This window comes from Schistocerca cancellata, chromosome 2 (genome assembly GCF_023864275.1).
Source record: "Schistocerca cancellata isolate TAMUIC-IGC-003103 chromosome 2, iqSchCanc2.1, whole genome shotgun sequence".
Classification (NCBI taxonomy): Eukaryota; Metazoa; Arthropoda; class Insecta; order Orthoptera; family Acrididae; genus Schistocerca; species Schistocerca cancellata.
The window spans coordinates 346,796,642-346,808,056 of NC_064627.1; the positions used below are offsets into that span (position 1 = coordinate 346,796,642).

The window sequence follows — 11,415 nt, forward strand, 5'->3', positions numbered from 1 at the left end:
GAGTAAGCTGAGATACGGCGAAAAGTCCATGGACTTACGGGTGACTTGTTATTATACTTACAGAATTATTATTAAAAATTGTTAACATTTTCCTTTTCGGTATATTCAAAAAACCTCTCGCGAGAAATTTACTATGTGCAAAGAAATAAACAGAGAAATAGCTTCAGGAATCACTTGTATAGTTTCTGAGAAAAAGGTAATACATTATTTCTTAAAAACGTCATTTTTAAATTCCATAAAAAAGTTAAATATGTGTAATCCAAGCGACTTAACAGTAAATGTGAATTTCATGTAACTCATGGTTCAGAATTTCATTGCCGCATTATCTTCAAAATTGTGACTGTAGGGCGTCTTTTAAATAGTGTGTGTCTTTCATGAATGACCCTACACTAAACATTTCGGGAATAAAATTCTTTAAAAAACCTCCACAAAAGTTCTGTATGTCTTCCGCAATTCATAAAAATGAAGATTTATCTAATTTTCTTATGTTGTCAGGGTGGAGCTACATAAACGAAAATGCTCTTTTGTGTACGGAAGAGAATCGGTCTCTCAGAGACGAAATCATAGAGGCTAAGTTTGTGATGAAAGATATATAGAAGAATTCTTCTACATTTTCAGATGGTTTATTTGATTTATACGTCTGCCTTGTCAACAATCGACGACGTTCATATTCAACGTCCAGGTCTTCGCAATTATATTTTCCTTTCCTTTATTAACTTTTTCGAAGACAGCTCCGAACTCCGTCAAGGCATTACCGCCATGTGCTTGAAGGAAATAGTAAATGTATTTATGTTGTTGTGAACTGTCTTTATATTTATTCTTTATATTTATTGGTTGTATACGTATTTCAGTTTGGCAGAAGAGGCAGTAATCACTAAGAGCGTCACGATATATGTTGGACTTATTTCAGTCGTGTAGAGCTGTTAATACTTCGAGTACCGTTTCCGAGTTTGCTGCCTTGCGCGAAAGCTCTTCTAGATCTCGTATTATAATAATAATGTTCTCAGAAAATTTTCTGATACTTCTGTACTTCGCTATCCAAAGTGATTCACAGAACGGAGGGATATTTAAGACTTTATGTTGCAGCAGTGTACTGTCTCCACAAGAAATGTAAGATGTCTTTTGTTAACCCACCAGCACTTTTCAGCCGACCGCTTTGGCCGAGCGGTTCTAGGCGCTTCAGTCCCGAACCGCGGTGCTGCTACTACGGTCGCAGGTTCGAATCCTGCCTCGGGCATGGATGTGTGTGATGTCCTTAGGTTAGTTAGGTTTAAGTAGTTCTCTGTTCTACGGGACTGATGACCTCAGATGTTAAGTCCCATGGTTCTCAGAGCGATTTGAACCAAGCATTTCTCACTTCACCGACATTATTCAGTCATTGATGAGAACATTTAAAATATAGTTTGCACGGTGGAAGAATAGGGCTGCAGGGAACTTGTCTATTATAATGTTTTGGACACCGCCTGTATGACCAGCGTCCGCAGCTCGTGGTCGTGCGGTAGCGTTCTCGCTTCCCGCGCCCGGGTTCCCGGCTTCGATTCCCGGCGGGGTCAGGGATTTTCTCTGCCTCGTGATGACTGGGTGTTGTGTACTGTCCTTAGGTTAGTTAGATTTAAGTAGTTCTAAGTTCTAGGGGACTGATGACCATAGATGTTAAGTCCCATAGTGCTCAGAGCCATTTTTTTTTATGACCAGCGATTGTAACACAACCATCGTATCCTTGACCAACAGCTTTAGTTAAATACATGTAACAATCTTCTAGAAACTGAATAGTAGTCACCGAAATGGCTTTCGTGTTTGTCTCTTGGAACAGAACATGTTCAAAAATTCTTCACAAGTAATTGGCTTAGTGATCTTGATCCCACGGCAGACAGCGAACTGCAGTCCGTAAATGTTGTGTACCACTGCTGTCAGCAGAAGTCTGTTTCTCCTCCTCAATTCTTCTTCTTCTCCTTCTTCTTCTTCTTCTTCTTCTTCTTCTTAGAGCATCGCAAGAAGTTTCTAGCAAATCAGTTTGAATTTGGTGAGATATGTACTAATATGATTCACTTACTGACTCTAAATGATTTTTTAAAATCTCGTCCCCAGAGTTAGCTCGCAAACGTAGCAGATCTGTGAAAACGAAACAGTCATCGACTTCCCCGTGAAGTCGAAGACAATGCTGCACGCGAAACAAAATTTTTGATACAAGTGACTTAAGTTTTCCTCTGCTTTTTTGTGAGATGCTGGATTTAAACATTCATGAACACTCAGTTCCTTATTGTTCATATGTTTGTGAAGAAACCAATGCGTCATGATGTCACTTATTTGTCGCATGAGGCTTCATAAGACTTGTGAAATATGAGGCAATGATGAAATGATGAACTGTCCTTGTAGACCGCGTTTTACTGGAGGTCTAAACGAAACACATACTCGACCCAAGAGGTCCTTCAGCTACAGCCGAGTAGTCCACCCACGGGGAGGTCGTAAGCCAGTCAGATCGAAAGGCTCGTTTACCATCAAGGCTTACCGGGTGGTTATAATTAAACTATTCAACACGTTAAACACGGAAAGTAACTACCGTTTGAGTACCATACTTGGTAGCATTGATGTCCAAAGTACGGGCTGCATGAATTCTATGCGTCACAGCACCGCCGTCCAGTTCCAACTATGGCCACCAGGTGCCGTCATCAGCCATCGTGATTCGTAGTCTCGCAGTCGTAGTACACCTGTTGACGTGCCAACGTGAGCTTGGACAAAAGGAGCAGGGCGTTACTGGTGAAGCTCTATTATCAAAACAACAGCAAATGCTGCACTTCGAGAATATCGCCGAATGAAAGGATTACGGAAGAGTTCCCTTTCTCCACCTGCTGTGTGGAGCATGATGAAGAGCTTCAAATAAACTCGAGAACTGTGCATCGTTCCGGGAAGAGGCCGACGACCGGTTTCATCACAGGTGTTTGATGAAATCGCTGTTGCTATGGCAGAGAACGCTGCGCGCAATTCCCCATCGTCAGGCAATGCGCGTGCTGTGTCACGACAGTTGAACATCCCGTTGTCCACTGTAGGGAAGGTACGTCGAACCAGTTTCAAATAGTGCCCGTACAAGATCCATATCGAACAGCAGCGTGCATTACAGGACGCACAACGACGTGTTGACTTCGCTCTCCACTTTCTCGTAGGGATTGAAATCGATAGGGCTGGCCCTGGACCATCCTATGGACAGACGATCATTTTTATCTGACGGGTGAGGTGAACACACAGAATTTCCGAGTGTGGGTATCTTCACCTGCAGTCACTGTGCATGAAGTTCCTCTGTATGGTGAAAGTTTCACCGTATGGTGTGGCTTCACGGCTTCGATCATTGTTGGCCCATTATTTTTTGAACAGGTTGGCGCTCAAGGACCAAAGACGTACAGTCTAACTGGCCAGAGTTACTGCGATATGCTTCTCCAGAAGGTCATACCCGCCGTACAGGAGAGAGACGCATTGAAGTCAACAGTTTTCATGCAAGATGGGGCCCCACCACTCATCGCTCGTGTTCACTTGCTTCCCCGAAACACATTTGGAAACGACTGAATTATCGGCCGATCGTTTCTAAATGCTTGGGTGGCACGATCAGCTGATCTCACTCCCTGTGATTTCTGGTTACGAGGGGAACTTCACACATGTGCAGATCTGAAGCGCACCATATCAAGAGAGGTAGCCAGCATACCTAAGTACACGCTGCTGTTCAGAATGCAATTCTGCGCTTTCAGACTCTTCTGGAAACTGATGGGTGCCATATTGAGTCCCTTTTGTAGCAGTAATGGTTCTGGTATGTTATGGTATCACGTACCGTGATAGCACATTAATAGTGTTCCAATTGAATTGATTCTGCATTATTTTTCTTCCCCATGTCCTTGGTATTAATGCCAAAAGTTTGGTACTCGTACGATGATTAGTTTCCGTGTTATAACATGTTAAATAGGTAAAGTTTAATTATAACCACCCGGTATGTCATTTTTAAAATTGTACGTGTTATAAGTACTATGCGTCCAAGGATTTCTTAGTAACTGAAAACTCAGAACTTGATATTTAGGATCCAAACACAGTTCAGTATCTAGCAATGACTTAGTGCACTAACGTTTGTTTGCTCACATTACAAAATTGAAGTAGTGAGTGCTATTTGTTACTGAGATGTATGCAAAGTAAAGCCTAATTCGATATTTTAAGGAACGCAGTCCGCGTACCTCACCATACCTTGATCACATTTTTTAAACTAAAACCAATAAACTTTCCTACCTAAATGAAAGTCGTGGACAGGTGACTTGCCATAGCAGTAAATCGAACATGAGAGTGGCACGCAAACGATACGCTCGGGAGATATTGCGTGCGTAACATCCGTCAAATTACCAATAGTTTCACTAATTTACTTTTAAATTAACGAGATTAAGATATGTGGAGACATAATACAGGAATTAATTTGAGTACAAATACAAACATAATACCCCTGGACTGGATGCTGTAATATGAGAAGTATTATCTTCACCACAGACGTTGATCTCGCTCTTTTTGCATAGAAAAGTCTTACGTCATTCATAATTTAAGCAAATAAATCCCTTACATAAACAATAATTACTCACAGCTACCAGGCTAAGCAACCTATTATATAATTTCTGTGCAGTGCCCGAACACCCTCTCCCCCCCCCCTCCCCCATCTCTCACCACCTCCAACACATACAGTGTTCCAGAGATGGAGATTTAAATACAGGCGCGAGATGCTTATTCAGATTCATATTCGAATTCCGCGCGATTTAAACTTAGAATAAAGGCCTAATTTTATGTAAGTAGGTCTACCTACCTATAACTACAAGATTACACTGGCATAAATTATAGACCGTAATGCGTAGATCGAGATGCTCCCCCCTGAAAAAAATGCTGGCGGTGCTCTTTATTGGAGGGAAGTGGGGAGTAAAAATTTCAGAGGGAAGCCAGGAAACCACTGCTGTAAACGGGTTAAAATGGGCGTGGGTTGCAGCAGTTATTTGAAGATGAAGAGGCTTGCGCAGGACAGAATAGTGTCGAGAGTTGGAAGAAACTAATATTCGGGCTGAAGACCACAACAACAACAACACAACATTCTTAAACTTTTAATCTTTGAGTATAAAGTAATATAAGATTTATTTTTTCAGAGCTTCTTTGTGAATTTAATTGTGCTTTTGTGTTTCTATAGATGTGTAGTTGTAAAAGGTCACATGTCTTTGGAAAAACACTCTTTCCACAGTTGTAAACGCTCGTTGCTGTAGTGTGGATTACCCTTTAAATCCTAAGTTCTCTGAGGATGGCCTAGAAAGCCGACAGCCGGTTCTCAACCAGCTGTAAAATAGTTGTTACTGTGGAACATCAGTACTATATATTTAAATTTTTAATAAATTATTTTCATTAGTTTGTAACTAACATTGTTATACAACTATGTTTAATAATAGTACATTAATTAATTACATTGAACTTAAATAAAATATAAATCCTTCCGTTCGCATACGAGAGACGTCCCTCTGCAGGACACATGGAGTATGACTAACGTAGTGTAAACTAATCTTAGCATTTAGTAACATTGTCAGCGGCACGTAAGCAGTCCGGCAAATAAGGAAATAGCATGGTGATAGCGTATATCCACAGCAGTGACTGTCACCCGTATTTTAAATTTTCTCCTTAATACACATTCACCATTCAGCAAACAAATTCACAACAGAGATACTCGCGTCTTTGAGCCTGTACGTAAGTTTGAGCTTACTTTTGAATCTGTATACACATTAACATCCTAGGCTATTTACATCCACTGTTTTATTTATTGTCGTTATTTGTACTTGTTTTTATAAGATGAATATTAATATGCAAAAATGTGAACATACAACGCTCACTTCCAGAAGGAGTGATCCCGTTCACCGATTCACGATCAACGACCTGGGCTGACAGGGTTACGTTTCTCAGCCTGCATGAAATTAATATAGTACAAACGCATATAACAAAATTATGCAGACCTTGTACGAACTGTACTCTATCTCTGGAGAAATAGATTGCATTTGCATACCTCCCTGTGTTTCAGATGCGTGGAGCATTACGTGTTGATAGCCATAAATAGCTTAAACAACAGGGTTAAAACTAACAAAAATGTACTACACATAATTCCCTTCGCAACTAGTGTTATACTAAAGAATTTCATCAATGTAGGGATCCCAAATATCACTGAAATCATCAATATTCATAAATATTCCGCTGGAAATCAGAGACTTCGCATCATGAATTCATGAACTAATTCGCATATAAACGCTCCAAATTCAATATTTCAAAGGTGTTCACTTTTTGCACAAAGTTCCAACAAGTAGTTGTGAAGGAATCAGCAACTTCACTGTAGTATTTTCGTTACGCTCAAATTTATTAGACTCGCTCATTCTCAAACCATGAAGTAATTTAACAGAAAAGGTCACATTTATAACTTCCGTATATTTAGCATTATGATCTGCTCTGCATTCAGCCATTTGACAACATACTTCGTTAAACAATTACTCTTCCTTCTCAGTTACTATTACAAGTCTTCTTCCTGACCGTTCCATCACTTACTGCCACAGAAACGCTACAAAGCTCCCAAGACACCCTGCAGTTACTTCTGACTCACATAACGAAGAAAAGAAGGATGGGAGAGAGATATCTCCATTATCCCTTCAGAACCAATGGTCACTTCACAGTTCATCTAGACGGGGAACACCCGAGTGGTGCGCTCTACATACTCGGCGATGACAGCATGAACGGTTGTCGAAATATTATGGAAAAATGAATTCATCAACAAGGCTGCAAACTCTGAAATATGGAGTTTAATGACAGCGTCACCATCCACTTCGTTCTTGAGATCTACACCTTAATGGTGGCAGGATGTCCACGACCATTGATTCCTGTGACTCATCGAATATCCGCTGTACCTGAGTCTGAAGTAATCCCTTTGAACTGCAGACAAGTATGTCTGACAACCGATTTGTACAGTAGGCTTTCTGGATCGTTGGGCCCTGTCAGTTAATGATGGAACATATTACAACGAAGGCAAATTTAGTGACGCCTTAACGTTTAAACTTTTCTGTAGCATCGGCAACATCTGCACATCAACCTGTTGTTGTGAAATTCCTCTGTATAAATATGTAGTGTGTGTGTGTGTGTGTGTGTGTGTGTGTGTGTGTGTGTATGTAGGGGGTCAGGAGGCATATGATATCGTGGAAATACGTAAGAGTAAAAGGTATTCACACGCTCAAATGTCATGAAATCAACAACTGCCAAACAGAAGTGTCAAAATGATTTCAATTTTATTGCGTTAATAATACTACCGATATCTAAAATACGTTACTTTAAGCAATTAAGGTCTAAAATCAGGTTTTCACTCTGCAGCGGAGTGTGCGATGATATGAAACTTCCTGGCATATTAAAACTGTATGCTGGACCGAGGCTCAAACTCGGGACCTTTGTCTTTTGTGGGCAAGTGCTCCACCGACAGGTCTGTATAGTAGAAAGGCAAAGGTCCTGAGTTCGAGTCTTGGCCCGGCAAACAGTTTTAATCTAGCAGGCAGTTTTCAGTCAAGGTCTACACTGAATTCGGCAGGTGTTCTACTGGATGCCGTAAACGAGAGCGAATGACGACAAGAAATAAATGTTCAGTTTCTTACGAATGATTGAGGCTTAAATAAAGTATACTGCAGTATTTCGTACTGTGGGTGGGGGAGGGGGGGAGGCAGTGGGTAGAAATTATTGTTTACTGTTACAAAATAGGGAAACAGTCTCAGATTCCAAGTGACTGATCGGCTTTAGGTGGTGTTGTGAAAGAGACGGTCGTGGAAAGGTTTATGATGAGTAAACTACATTTCCTTTCGTGGAAACCTGAAGTGTTTTGGTTTTGGTGTGACTTTACCAACGAACAGTTAACCAGTTCTGTTTTTCTTATTTTCGGTTACTGTACACGTTGAATATTAGTGGCGGACCTTGGAATATTTCCATGAGCAATGGAATTACAACAGGACATTTACGATCGGTGTAGGAGTGGTGAATATTTTAACCTGGTGGGTGTGATAACGGCGGTTTTACAAGTGTAGCGGGGCCGAGATCTACATCCAGCGGGAAAGTATTTCCGTAACTACTTAGTGATGTAATATGTCGCACGATTTGGATTGCTCGCGCACGTGGCTAGGAGCTCATGGTTTCTGACCGCAAACGAGCGTGCGTCTCGGCCTCAGGAAGGAATGACACAGATTCAGCTGCAGTGAATCCGTCGTCTCTCTATGGAAAAGCACTGAAGTCTTGCAGCTCTTAAGAAAATGGCGATAAAAATACCAACATCAACGACAACGGCAATAATACTAAGTAAGTTTTACACATAAATGTTTCCGTTGCTGTCTTAACTTAAAATGTAAATTTCTGAACCTCATGAAATATTGCCTTTTAAAAATACCCTCATCAACGACAGTAATGTCTAGTAAATTTTGCGCAAAAAATGTTTCCGTTTCTAAAATCTAGTATTTCAACCTTGGAAATTTTAAATTATCTTAGGGAATATTCTTTACGCTTTAAAATAACATGTTACTTACAAGGATTTTTCGTTTGGTCCGCTAGCACTGTAGTGAAAAATCGACTGTTGGTGCAATTGTGCTATGAAGCCACAAAAACCCAATGTTTTCCAGAGACACTGAATTTTCAGTCATAATGAAAAGGCTATATGTTTATTTTTCTACGTTCTGTTATTTTCTACATATAAGGCGTTTAAAACGCCCCGTCAGTATCGCCCTGTTTGATGCACCGTGTCCATCCTGCGCAAACCTGTTCATCTCTGCTTAATTACTGCAACCTTCACCCACTTGATCCAGCTTACTGTATTCATTCCTAGATCTCCCTCTACAATTTTTACGCTCCACACTTCCATCTATTACCAATCACGCTATTCCTTCCAGAATGAGACTTTCACTCTGCAGCGGAGTGTGCGCTGATATGAAACTTCCTGGCAGATTAAAACTGTGTGCCGGACCGAGACTCGAACTCAGGACCTTTGACTTTCGCGGGCAAGTGCTCTACCATCTGAGCTACCCAAGCACGACTCACGACCCGTCCTCACAGCTTTACTTCTGTCAGTACCTCGTCTCCTACCTTCCAAATTTTACAGAAGCTCTCCTGCAAGGTTCGCAGGAGTGCTCCCTGTATTTTACCCCTGCAGAATTTGAAAGAGAGTATTCCAGTCAACATTGTCAAAAGCTTTCTCTAAGTCTACAAATGCTAGAAACGCAGGTTTGCTTTTCCTTAATCTTTCTTCTAAGATCGGTCGTAGGGTCAGTTCTGCCTCACGTGTTCCAACATTTCTACGGAATCCAAACAGATATTCCCCGAGGTCGGCTTCTACCAGTTTTCCATTCCCCTGTAAAGAATTCGCGTTAGTATTTTGCAGCTGTGACTTATTAAACTGATAGTTCGGTAATTTTCACATCTGCCAACACCTGCTTTCTTTGGGATTGGAATTACTATATTCTTTTTGAAGTCTGAGGCTATTTCGCTTGTCTCATACCTTGCTCACCAGATGGTAGAGTTTTGTCAGGACTAGCTCTCCCAAGGCTGTCAGTAGTTCTAATGGAATGTTGTCTACTCCAGAGGCCTTGTTTCGACTCAGGTCTTTGAGTGCTCTGTCAAACTCTTCACGCAGTATCATATCTCCCATTTCATCTTCATCTACATCCTCTTCCATTTCCATAATATTGTCCTTAAGTATATCGCCCTTGTATAGACCCTCTATATACTCCTTCAACCTTTATGCTTTCCCTTCTTTGCTTAGAACTGGGTTTCCATCTGAGCTCTTGATATTCATGCAAGTGGTTCTCCTTTCTACAAAGGTCCCTTTAATTTTCCTGTAGGCAGTATCTATCTTACCCCTAGTGAGATAAGCCTCTACATCCTTACATTTGTCCTCTAGCCATCCCTGCTTAGCCATTTTACACTTCCTGTCGACCTCATTTTTGAGACGTTTGTATTCCTTTTTGCCTGCTTCACTTACTGCATTTTTGTATTTTCCCCTTTCATCAATTAAATTCAGTATCTCTTCTGTTACCCAAGGGTTTGTACAAGCCCTCGTCTTTTTACCTACTTGATCCTCTGCCGCCTTCACTATTTCATTCCTCAAAGCTACCCATTCCTCTTCTACTGTATTTCTTTCCCCCATTCCTGTCAATTGTTCCCTTATGCTCTCCCTGAAACTCTGTACTTCCTCTGGTTCTTTCAGTTTATCCAGATCCCATCTCCTTAAATTCCCACTTTTTTGCAGTTTCTTCAGTTTTAATCTACAGTTCATAACCAATATATTGTGGTCAGAGTCCACATCTGCCCCTGGAAATGTCTTACAATTTAAAATCTAGTTCCTAAATCTCTGTCTTACCATTATATAATCTATCTGAAACCTTCTAGTATCTCCACGGTTTTTCCATGTATACAACCTTCTTTCATGATTCTTGAACCAAGTGTTAGCTATGCTATATTGTAACTAAATGATAAAGGATCTTTCTTTCTATGTATTTGCAGCACATTACAGTTGTTTACATTGAGATTCAACTGCCATTCCCTGCACCATGCGTCAATTCGTTGCAGATCCTCCTGCATTTCAGTACAATTTTCCGTTGTTACAACCTCTCGATATACTACAGCATCATCCGCAAATAGCCTCAGTAAACTTCCAATGTTATCCACAACGTCATTTATATATATTGTGAATAGCAACGGTTCTACGACACTCCCCTGCGGCACACCTGGAATCACTATTACCCCGGCGTATTTCTCACTAACCTTATTTCTGCTAGGCAACGGCCTTGCCGCAGTGGATACACCAGTTCCCGTGAGATCACTGAAGTTAAGCGTTGTCGGGCGTGGTCGGCACTTGGATGGGTGACCATCCAGCCGCCATGCGCTGTTGCCATTTTTCGGGGTACACTCAGCCTCATGATGCCAATTGAGGAGCCACTCGACCGAATAGTAGCGGCTCCGGTCAAAGAAAACCATCATAACGACCGGGAGAGCGGTGTGCTGACCACACGCTCCTCCTATCCGCATCCTCAACTGAGGATGATACGGCGGTCGGATGGTCCCGATGGGCCACTCGTGCCTTTTATTTCTGCTACTCCTCATTATTTTCGTCTTCGTCCTATGGTTTACTCTCCATCCACATTTCGTTCAATCCATTCAGTACGTCCTCCAATTCTTTCTCGCATCCACCGAGGGCTACATCAGCGAATCTTATCACTGATAACCTTCCATCCTGAATATTAGTTCTTCTCATTAAGATTGCGACGAAGTAAAAACCGAGTTGTCCTTGGAGCGTTAATAATGTGTATGAGGTACTGCTGAGCCTCGCGAGACTCCTCTCATCGTAATTACTGTGATCCGCTT

At 41.3% G+C, this 11,415-nt stretch overlaps 1 pseudogene; it reads left to right on the forward strand.

Annotated features, from left to right (window-relative positions):
- The first annotated feature begins 10,828 nt into the window (after positions 1-10,828).
- Positions 10,829-10,945, forward strand: LOC126163849 (5S ribosomal RNA; annotated as a pseudogene).
- The last annotated feature ends 470 nt before the right edge of the window (positions 10,946-11,415 follow it).